Source organism: Mustela nivalis (genome assembly GCF_964662115.1).
Source record: "Mustela nivalis genome assembly, chromosome: X".
Classification (NCBI taxonomy): domain Eukaryota; kingdom Metazoa; phylum Chordata; class Mammalia; order Carnivora; family Mustelidae; genus Mustela; species Mustela nivalis.
The window spans coordinates 89,527,897-89,539,960 of NC_139040.1; the positions used below are offsets into that span (position 1 = coordinate 89,527,897).

Here is a 12,064-nt window from a genome sequence, read left to right on the forward strand (position 1 = left end):
TACCCATGTACCATACAAAACAATCTTCTCTGAACAGAGGAAGATGGTGGTGGAGTAGGAGGTCACTTCATTCCATGAACACAACTAGATAACTATCAAATCATCCTAAATACCCCAGAAATAAACCTGAAAACTGACAAAAAAAATCCACACCTACAGATAGAGAAGAGTCTACATTAAAGAAGGTAGAAAGTGTGGAGACCCATTTTAGGGGAGAAATGTATTGTGGGTGCAGCAGAGGGGAGGAAGCCCTAGTTGTGGAGTGGGCAAGAGAAAGAGAGTGTTCACACAAAGAGAATATTTCCCCAAAGTCATTGTCTTGGAAAATAAGAAGGGCTGAAATTTATGAGTTCTTACAACAAGCAGAACTTAAAGTCCGGAGTTTCATCTTTCTTAAAAGATTTTATTTATTAATTTGCCAGAGAGAGAGAACATAAGCAGGGGGGAGCAGCAGGCAAAGGGAGAAGCAGACTCCCTGCAGAGCAGTGAGCCTGATGCAGAGCTTGATCCCAGGACCCCAGGATCATGACCTGAGCCGAAGGCAGCTGCTTAACTGACTGAGACACTCAGGTGCCCCTAAAGCCTAGAGGTCAGAAAGCTTGACTGGGATAGAACCTGAGGGCATGGTGCTGCTCCTGGAGAGAAGGGACGCAAACAACACAGGGCTAGACATCATGGAAACAGTAATCAAAGAATGCCTGGGGCACACATGGGGAGATTATTTACTTATCTCATTGTGTGTCCCTGAGAGGTAGCGTTTATGGAGGCAAGGCTCCAGGAAGAAAGGAGCTTTCTGGCACCATTTTCCTACCCTGTCCCTCAGCATAAACACAGAGTCACCTGTGGGAAACAGTGTAGCACCAACATTGGATGCCCAACTTGCTTACACTAAGCCCCACCACCCTACACTCTGGCAGTATTACCCTTCTTAGTCACACATGCCTCAGTTCCTCCTCCAGAAGACCAGCACAAACCACTGCCCACACCACATCTTCGAACAGAGAGTTCTACAGGGCCTCAGTTCTGGTGGAGATAGTGTCAGGTCTCATTTCAAAAACAGTGCAGAGCACATGTAATTAAAAAATCACAAATGGTCAAGGACCATACACTGCCTGCAGCAGGAGAAGAGAACCTCTGCAAATGACTGGCCTGAAGGAGAGACAGAGCAGAGTGCACATAGCACAAGCCAAAGACATTCCCTAAAGTGGCAAGCCCTGGGAAAGACATAAGTCTTCCTTAAAGGCCATTAATTTCAGGAACTAGAAACATGATTGCCTTTTCTAACACAGAGAAGAGGACAGAGACCTAGACAAAATGAGAAGATGGAGGAATTTATCCCATATGAAAGAGCAAGATAAGGCCATGTTTAGAGACCTAAGTGAAACACATACAAACAACATGTCTGATAGAGAGTTTAAAGCAACAATCATAAGGATACTCACTGGGCTTGAGAAAAGAATAGAAGACGTGAGGCAGACCCTTACTACAGAGATAAAATGTTAAAAAAGAATTAATCAGAGATGAAGAGTGCAGTAAATGAGATTGGAAACAGGCTTGATGCAAGAACAGCAGGCTAGAAGAAGCAGAGGAACAAACAAGTGACATAGAAGACAAAATAATGAAGCTAAACAAAAGAGAGAAAGAGGAATTATGCAACGTGAGAATAGACATAAGGAATTCAGTGACTCCGTCAAAGTTAATAACATTTGTATTATAGAAGTCCCAGAAGAAGAAGAGAGAAAAGGGGGGGGGGCAGAAAACATATTTAAGGAAATAATATCTGAAAACTTCCCTAATCTGGGGAAGGAAATAGGCATCCAGGTACAGCATGCATAGAGAACCCCCATCAGAATCAACAAAAGCAGGCCAACACCAACACATATTGTAATTAAATTTGCAAAATATAGTGATAAAGAAAAAAAAATCTTAAATGTAGCAGGACAGAACTAGTCCTTAACTTACAAGGGAAAACCCATAAAGTTAGCTTCAGATATCTCCACAGAAACTTGGCAAGCCAGAAGACACTGGCACGATATATTCAAAGTGCTGAATGGGAAAAATCTGCACGCAAGAACACTCTATCCAGCAGGGCTATCATTCAGAATAGAAGGAGAAATAAAGAGTTTCCCAGACAAACAAAAACAAAGGGAGTTCATGAGCACCAAGCCAGCCCTGCAAGAAATATTAAAGGGAGCTCTTTGAGTGGGAAAGACAGACCAAAAGTGACAAAGACAAGAAAGGATCAGAGAAATCTTGGGAAACAATGACAAAACAATAATAAAATGGCACTAAATACATATCTATCAATAATAACTTTGAAAGAAAGTGGACGAAACACTCCAATCAAAAGATATAGGGTATAGGGCGCCTAGGTGGCTCAGTGGGTTAAGCCGCTGCCTTTGGCTCGGGTCATGATCTCGGGGTCCTGGAATCGAGTTCTGCGTCAGGCTCTCTGCTCAGCGGGGAGCCTGCTTCCCTCTATCTCCCTCTCTGCCTGCCTCTCCATCTGCTTGTGATCTCTCTCTGTCAAATAAATAAATAAAATCTTAAAAAAAAAAATGATAAAGGTATCATAGTGATTTAAAAAAAAAAAAAGACCCACTTGTATGCTCCCTATGAGAGACTCCTTTCAGACCTTTAGGCAAATTTCAGGTTTGTCTTTAGACAAATGCAGATTGAAAGTGAGGGGATGGCCAAGGCACATGGGGGGCTCAGTCAGGTATATGTCTACCTTTGGCTCAGGTCATGACCTCACATCCTGGCCTTTGTTTGGTGGGAAGTCTGCTCCTCTGGCCTAATCTCCCTCGTTCTCTCTGTTTCAAATAAATAAATAAAATCATTTTTTAAATAGTGGGGGCATAGAGAACCATCTATCACATTAACAGACAACAAAAGAAAGCTGGAGTAGCCATACTTATATCAGACAAACTAGATTTTAAACCACAGATGCTAACAAGAGATGAAGAAGGTTACCTTATCAAAATAAAGGAGACAAAACAACAAGGAGACCTAACAACTGTAAATATTCATGCACCCAACATGGGAGCACCCAAATATGTAAAACAATTAATGACAAACACAAAGAAATAATTGATAAGTTAACAATAACAGGGGAGAAAAACTTTTCCCTGAGTTTTTAATGAGAAACTGTATGTTTTCAGTTGACACATTATACAGCTGTACCTCTGTGGTAGAGAAGTTCACAGATTCAGATTGCATAGTCGCTAAGTGTGTGTTATTGCTTTTTATTTTCTGTTCTTGCCTTTAACAAAAAGAAATAATTGACTATGTGATACATACTTTCATAGTATAAAATTCAAAAGTTTCAAAACAGTCAGTTAAGAGTATGCCTCTCACCTCAACTGTGGAAACATCCACTTCCCTTCCCCAAAGACAAACACTCTTTTCCACCAGATTCTTATATATCCTTCCTTGCAGAGTAACATATGTGTATATATGTGCATATATAAACATTTACATGTATTTTAACCAGTCCCCCTTTTATACAAATGGTTTAATACCAAACAGCTTTTGGGACCTGCATTATTTTTTCATTTTCATTGTATCTTGGAGATATTTCTGTGTGATCCTAATAAGGACAAAAATTAGAGAGTGCTTTATTAATTTAACCGTCATCTTACCAAGTGAAGTACATGTCCTCATTTCTTGTTGAGGAAACTAAAGCACATAGAATTTAAGTAATTTTCCAAGTGTTAATATGACTGAAAGTAGGAAGAACAAGGACTGGATTCATACAATACAGTTTCAGATGGTACACTTAGCTCTTCAGCTAAATAACATTCTACTTAAAAAAAAAATAGCTGCATGGTGTCCTTATACATGGATGTATTCTCTCTCTCTTTTTTTTTTTTTTTAGCAAGTCTGCTACTGATTGGCACTGATTTACCAATCATTCTAATGTTATTACAGACAATGCTGCATTGAATAAGCTTATATATAACTTCTTTCCACGCACACCCAAATGAATCCAATACATAAATTCATTGAAGTAAGACTTCTGGATCAAAGGGTAAATGAACACATAATTTTGACAGATATTACTTAATTGCCTTCTCTACAAGCTATATCAATTTAGATGGATACTAACAACCCAGTCACATTTCCCTTTTCCGACAGCCTCACGAAAAGGTGTGTTTCAAATGATCGTATATTTGGCAATATGGTAGAAAATAGATGGTATCATACTGTAATTAAAATACACATTTCTCTTATTATGTGTGATCTGGGCATTTTGAAAATGCATAGAGGCTCCCCTTTCTCCATATCTTCTCCAATATTTCTTGTTTCTTCCCTTGTCAATCTTTGCCATTCTAACTGGTGTAAGGTGGTATCTCAATGTGGTTTTTGATTTAAATTTCCCTGATGGCTAAAGATGATGAACATTTTTTCATGTGTCCGTTAGCCATTTGTATGTCTTCTTTGGGGAAGTATCTGTTCATGTCTTCTGTCCATTTTGTGACTTGATTATCTGTTTTTTGGGTGTTGAGTTTGAGGAGTTCTTCAGAGATCTTGGGTATCAGCCTTTTGTTTGTAGTGGCATTTGCAAATATCTTCTTCCATTCCATGGGTTGTCTCTTTGTTTTGTTGACTGTTCCCTTTGACTGTGCAGAAGCTTTTGGTCTTGATGAAGTCCCCAAAATTCATTTTTGCTTTTGTTTTGCTTGCCTTTGGAGATGTGTCTTGACAGAAATTGCTGTGGCTGATGTGGAAGAGGTTACTGCCTATGTTCTCCTCTAGGATTTTGATGAAATCCTCTCTCACATTGAGGTCTTTCATCCATTTTGAGTTTATCTTTGTGTATGGTATAAGAGAATGGTTGAGTTTCATTCTTCTGTATATAGCTGTCCAATTTTCCCAACACCATTTATTGAAGAAACTGTTTTTCCACTGGATATTTCTTCCTGCTTTGTCAAAGATTAGTTGACCATAGAATTGAGGGTCCATACCTGGGCTCTCTATTCTGTTTCACTGGTCCATGTGTCTGTTTTTGTGCCAGCACCATGCTGTCTTGGTGATCACAGCTTTGTAATAGAGCTTGAAATCAGGCAATGTGATGCCTCCAGCTTTGTTTTTCTTTTTCAATATTTCCTTGGCAAGTTGGGGTCTTTTCTGGTTCCATCCAAATTTTGGAAAGAATCTTAATCAGGCTCCATACTCAGAGTGGAGCCCGACACAGGGCTGGATCTCACGACCCTGAGATCATGACCTGAGCCAAAATCAAGAGGCAGACACTTAACTGACTGAGCCACACAGGTGCCCCAATCTCTTAATTATAGAGAACAAACCAATCATTACCAGAGAGGAGGGGGGTGGGGGGATGGGTTAAATACGTGATGGGGATTAAGGAGTGCACTTGTCCTGATGAGCATCAGGTGATGTATGGAATTCTTCAATCACTGTACTGTACCCCTGAAAATAATAAAGCACTGCATGTTAATAAATAAATAAATAAATAAATATATCATCCCACATGCAAACAAAAAGACATTCTCTATGGATTAGATGTGCCATAGACCAGGCTAAATCATGTGGACATGCATGAGTTCATCAGGGATGTAGAACACTTTCACTAAGGAAAGTCACTTCAGAGTGTGGCAGTGAATATCTTGTACAGTAATATAAATGACAGTGCTTGGTACAGTTTGTCCTTTTACATGTTGACCCTTCAACATTTACAAATCATTTGATATAGATCTGTTTTGGGAATACAGCATGCAGTTGAGTTTGCTTTGTAATCCAATGAGAAAAAAAGTGTTATCGATCCCTGACAGTAGAGTGTTGAAGTTCCCAACTATAACTGTGGAGTTGTCTATCACTCCATTCAGCCCTATCAGGTTTTTGTTTCATGTATTTAGTGGTTTGCATCTGACTATGTACATGTTTAGGCTTGTTACAATTTCTTGCCATATATATATATATATATATATATATATATATATTCCTGAGTGTAGTAATTATGGCTTTGAAGAATACATTCTCTAATACTGATAGAGCTGCTCCTGTTAAATAATTAGCATTAGCATGACATATTTGTCCATCAACTTACCTTTAACCTACCTGTGTAGTTGTGTTTGAAATGCATTTCCTGTAGACTGCATATGTTTGGTTCACTTTTCTTTCTTTTTTTCTAAGATTTTTTTATTTATTTGTCAGAGAGAGCATGCGCACAAGAAGCAGGCTCCCCCTTGAGCAAGGAACCCAACGCTGGACTTGATACCAGGACCCTGGGATTGTGACCTGAGCTGAAGGCAGACGCTTAACCGACTGAGCCACACAGGCGTCCGGGGGTACTTTTCTTACATCAGTGCTGCCCATCTCTTTCACTGGTGTACTAGACAGTTGATAGTTAAATATCCATACATAATGGCTTCATTCTAACATTCCAATATTTGAATTTTGTTGTTCTTTTTCTCCTTAAGTTTCATTTTTTGCTCTCCTTGGGCTACCAGAATGTTTGAGAGATCCATTTTGATTCCTTCAGAATGTTTTTGAGTATATCAGTTTGTATCTTTTTTTAGTGGTTGCTCTAAGTATTGTACATGTGTAACCACTGTCTATAGGCACTGATGTTTTATAACATTGCATAAAGTTACACTTCCATTTAGGTCCACTCACCCTTCTAACTTGGAAATTCTAAATATTCTAAATATTGGTCTCAAATATTTCCCTTACATGCTCTGAGCATCAAAACAGATGTTCTAATTTTTGCTTCATCCATCACACATGATTTAACAAGCTCCTGCAAAAAAGGAAAGTTTTTATTTACCCCTCTTTTTATCCAACACATTTGCTTTTTATTTTCTGAAGCACCAAGCATTCTGCAGTTATTCTTTAGCTCTTTTCGTAGGGGATGAGTGTAGGTAAGAGAACATCAAGACATTGTATGAGGGTATATCTGCAAATGAAAAGTTATTGTCCATTTCCTTCTTTTGAGTATGCCCTTATTCCCCTTGATACATGAAGGACAGTATTTGAGATATAAAATCTAGAATCGTCAGTTCTTTTTTCTTAACTAAAAAATATTGCCCAAGGTCACAAATGTTCAGTTATAAGATGAATAAGTTCTGGGAATCTATACTTAATAACAGTGTATTGTACACTTGAAATTGGTTAGGATGTGTTAACTAATTTAATAATGGTAATCTTATCACTATTTATATGAATATTAATTCATCAGTGTACATTACAAGTCCCCCCACGAAAAAGAAAGTGGGGGCATAGAGAACCATCTATCACATTAACAGACAACAAGAGAAAGCTGGAGTAGCCATACTTACATCAGACAAACTAGATTTTAAACCAAAGATGCTAACAAGAGATGAAGAAGGTTACCTTATCAAAATAAAGGAGACAAAACAACAAGGAGACCTAACAACTGTAAATATTCATGCACCCAACATGGGAGCACCCAAATACGTAAAACGATTAATGACAAACACAAAAGAAATAATTGATAAGTCAACAATAACAGCAGAGGACTTTAAAACACCACGTAGACAGCATTGAAACACAGCATCAACAAGAAAACAATGGCTTTGGATGACACTGGACCAGACTGACTTTTTTTTGTCTTGACAGAAAAGTACTGGAGCACCTGGGTGGTTCAGTCAGTTAAGTGTCTGCCTTTGGTTAAGGTCATGATATCGGGATCCTGGGGTGGAGTCCTGTGTCAGGCTCCCTGCTCAGTGGGGAGTCTGCTTCTCTCTCTCTCTTCCCCTCTGCCATCTGTTCCTGCTCTTTTATGCCTTGCTCTCTCTCTCTCTCTCTCTCTCTCTCTCTTAAGTACATGAATGAAATCTTAAAAAAAAAAAATAGAAAAAGAAAAATACGGAAAGGTTTTAATTCTCTGAACACCAAGAGTTAATACTTTATCACTACCCTTTGAAAATAGGGTACTTGGGAGCAATTTTGAAGTTTTCAAAATCAGTATGAAGCTTATTAAATCCAACATCACTTTCACAGACTGCAAAATGACTTCCTTATAAAAGAGGAGCAGCCAGGCTTCGGGTGGGTCTGTCACTATACTCAGCTACGTTTCTGTTGGGCACAGAGTCCGGGGGCCTTCCCGCTCCTTCCATGGGGGCCTTGGTTCAGTGACACTTTATTTCATGTGTCCCTTGAAAAGCCCTTTCTGATGTTCCCTATCCATGCAGTCCCGTAAGGGTGATACCTTCCTCTCAGCCTGAATGCATTTATGGGAGTGTACGTGAAATAAAGAGCCATCCCCCGCAAGATGAACTTCTGATTCTCTGTGGCAGTTTCCTGGCAGACATGCAGGTTGAGAACACCCGTTCCTGCATCCTCAGCTATGCAGGCTGTGGCTGGTGGGTGCAACAGCGTACTTCATTCTGGGACATGTACTTGAAAAACTGCTGCTGACGCATTCCATGACAGGTACAAAAGGACCCCGTGTCCCATGATTTGGTTTTCACTGGGAGGGTAAGAGTCAAAGCAGTAACCTTTCAGTCGTTTGTTCCAGAACATCCCAAAGGAGGTAGGCTTGTGGTCAGGCCCGTGCGATTCTGGGTACATGTTCTCCAAGAACACCTGAAACCCTTCCACCGGAGTTTTGCATGGAGCCGCCTCCTCTCTGTTACATCCCCAAAGGGCTCCACGGGGGCAGGGGGCTGTGATGGTCGTAGAGCTCTTTAAATTCATCCATCCACATGTCAGCTGTTCGGATGCTGCTGGCCCACAGCCTTGTTGCAGGAGTAGGGTTGAATATACTTAAAAAAAAAAAAAAAAAACAACAACAACTGACTATCCGTCCAGCCTGGAGATAACTGCAACTCCTGCAACATAGTAGCAATGTGGTTTTTGAAAGTAAAGCTTACATTTTGAAACAGTTTGAGGCTTACAGAATTACCAGGAAGAGAGTAAGACAGTTCTCATATACCCCCACAATCACATCTCCTCTATTATTATCATTTTATGGTAATGTGGCACATTGTAACAAACTGATATTGAGAGGCTATCATTAACCGAAGACTATACTTTATTCGGACTCTCTCAGCTTTTCTCTAATGTTGTTTTTGTGCTCCAAGATCCCATGCAGGGTACAACCTCATCTTTAGTACTCTTAGTATCTTCTTAGGCTTCCTGTGGCTGTGACAGTTCTGTCGATTTCTGTGAGTTTTATGCCCCTGACAGTTTAAAATTTTGATCAACACTCCGAAGTTCTTTAGCTTACTGTTAGCACGGTCTGTCTTTCTCCATCCCTTTACTTAAGCCTATCGGAATCACTGTACTGAAAGTAGGGGCTTGCGGACAATACATAACTGCTGCAGTTGTAAAATTCACTGCGACTTTTGATTGCTATTTAGAGACCATTCCCATTTAAAGTGGATTCTGAAATACTTGCACTGATATCAACCATGCGTGTAGCTATTTTCTATTCATTACAAGAGGCTTACTTTCCTGCTTTCTCTGGTTTTAATTGAGCATTTTACATAAAGGCAGTTTTTTCGTTCACTTCTTAGTGTACCAATTATAGGTGCTTAAAAACACTTTAGATATTTCCTTGGAGGGTGCATTTCACTTCAAACTAATGTAAGGGCACCTTCAAATGACACTCTTGACAAACTGAGCAGGTAACTTACACTGTTTCTGCCCATTTTTCCATGACTGCCATTCTTTTCACTTACTCCTGTGCTATACTCACTGGCTACGTTATGACTCTCATTATTGAAACATTTATTTGGCGTTTATCAAGAATAAGATAAATTTTATTATTTAAACAAGTTACTTTTGGGTGCCTGGGTGGCTCACTTGGTTAAGCATCTGCCTTTGGCTCAGGTCATGATCCCGGAGTCCTGGGGTCCAGTCCCACATTGCATCGCATCTCCTTGCATCTGACTCCCTGCTCAGTGGGGAGTCTGCTTCTCCCTCTCCTCACTGTTCCTGCTCTCTCTCACGAACTCTGTCTCTCCCTCTCTCTCTCTCTCTTCTCTCTCAAATAAGTAAATTTAAAAAAAAAAACATAAATTAACAGGTTACTTTTCGACCTATTAAGAAAAATTAACTTTGTTTACCTTCATGTGTTTCTTCCCTGAGGCACTCCCTTTCTTATGTAAATCCAAATTTCTGACCTTCATCATTTCTCTTCTTCCTGAGTAAAATCTTTCCATTTTTTGCAGGATAGGTCTAATGGTGACAGTTCCCTTCATTTTTCTTTGTCTGAGAGAAGAAGTCTTTATGGACGCTTCTTCACCAAATAGTTTTAACCAGGTATATAAGGATGCTAGGTTGGTGAATTATTTTTTCCTTTGGCACACGAAAAATGTCCCCTAATTCTCTTTTGCTTGCATGGTCAATCACACGACTTCACTGTAATTTTCCTCTTGTTCCTCTATGGGTTTCGTTCTTGGTGTTCTTGGTGTGTGCGTGTGCGTGTGCGTGTGTGCGTGTGTGTCTTGGTCTGGCTTTCTTCCAGATTTCTTATTTATCTTTTCTTTTATTCACATTTATAGGCCACGAGGTAGCTTGCTGTCCTGTGAGCTTTCTGGGTATCTGATTCAGTGCCTATCAGTAATTTGGAAATTTCACAGTCATCATTTTTCAAATAGCTTTTCTGCTCCTTTTCCCCTTACTTCCACTTCTGGCATTTCAATTATGTCTACGTCATGTATTCTGAAATTGTTCCACAGTTTTTGGATGTTCTACTCTGCATTTTTTCATGTTTTTTTTTTGTTTGTTTGTTTGTTTGGTTGGTTTTTGTTTTTCTTCTATTTGCGGATCACTTTGGGAAGTCCTTGTTGGCCATTCTTCAAGGTCACTGATTCTCTACTTGGGCAGGTCACAACTCCTGAGGACCCCATCAAAGACCCCATTTTTCACAGCTATTGCCATAGCATGAATTCTGGCATTCCCTTTTTATTCTCTTTCACAGTTTCCACCTATCTACCTCCATTACCTATCTATTATTGCATGTTGTCTACTTATCCCATTAGAAATCTGAACATATTTATCATAGTTGTTTATCTTCCCTGTCTTTTTTTTAATAAAATTTTATTTTCCAAAATGTACAGTTGGTGGATCTTGTTCATGCATCTTCACCAGCAGCTGGGCCATCTCCACCCTTGGTGTTTCTGGTGTAAATTACTTGAGCTCTGTGCTTTGAAACCAGTTTAATAAGTCCTTTACTAAGGAGCTCCTGAAGGGCTGCCCTGGCCAGGGAACCTTGAATCTTCAGTCTCTCAGAGACAACAGCTGGAGTTATAAGCTTATAGTTGGGACCTTCTTTACAGAGTTTGTCATATGTCGCTTTGTCAAACAAGACCAAATTATTCAGCTTGTCCCGAACTTTGCCTTTGGACCGCTTCTTCTTTCTGGCCTTGCCCCCAGATTTGTTCACTGGGTCTTTGTCTTTTTTGGCCGATTTTCCGGCATCCTTCTTCTTCTTGTCATCCTTGGGCGGCATAGCGAAGCTGGGAGAGGAGCGTCCACCCCTGCAGCCTCACTAAAATGTCGGACAAAAAGGCTGTCTTCCCTGTCTGATCACTCTAGCTGCTGTGTCATATCTGAATTGGATCTATATTGCTTCGACTGTTCGTTCTTTCTGGAACTCAGATGATTAAAATGTTAGCCCATTGGCTTTCATCCCAAAGCTCCCAAACTCGGTCCGTGTTTGTTTGCTTGTTGTACCGTTTTCCTTAACAACATTTTCATTCCTGAACAACAGCATAGTCTAACCTGTCCTCAAGTTCACTGATTTCATCTTCTGTCATCTACAGTCTACAGTGGATCCCAGCCAGCAGTTTTTTATTTTCTTTATGATATTTTTAAATATTTAATTTCCATTTGGCATGTTTCATATTATTTCTGTAACTTGGCAGAGGTTTGCTATCTTTTTTTTTTAATTTCATAGTAATCCATAATTACTCCTTCAAGAAATTTTATATTGGCTACTTTAAAATCTTTGCAAGCGAGTCCTAACATCGGATTCATCTCTGTTGTTGTCGGGGTTTGCCTTTTCTCATTTAAGTTTTGACTTCCCTGGCTCTATGTCTGAAGAACAATTTTTTATCCTGACCTGCACAGTTTG

At 39.7% G+C, this 12,064-nt stretch overlaps 1 pseudogene across 1 annotated transcript; it reads right to left on the reverse strand.

Annotated features, from left to right (window-relative positions):
- Window positions 1-11,011: 11,011 nt before the first annotated feature.
- Window positions 11,012-11,502, reverse strand: LOC309856261 (small ribosomal subunit protein eS25 pseudogene; annotated as a pseudogene). The gene has a single exon. The product of its transcript is annotated as a small ribosomal subunit protein eS25 pseudogene (transcript).
- Between the last annotated feature and the right edge of the window lie 562 nt (window positions 11,503-12,064).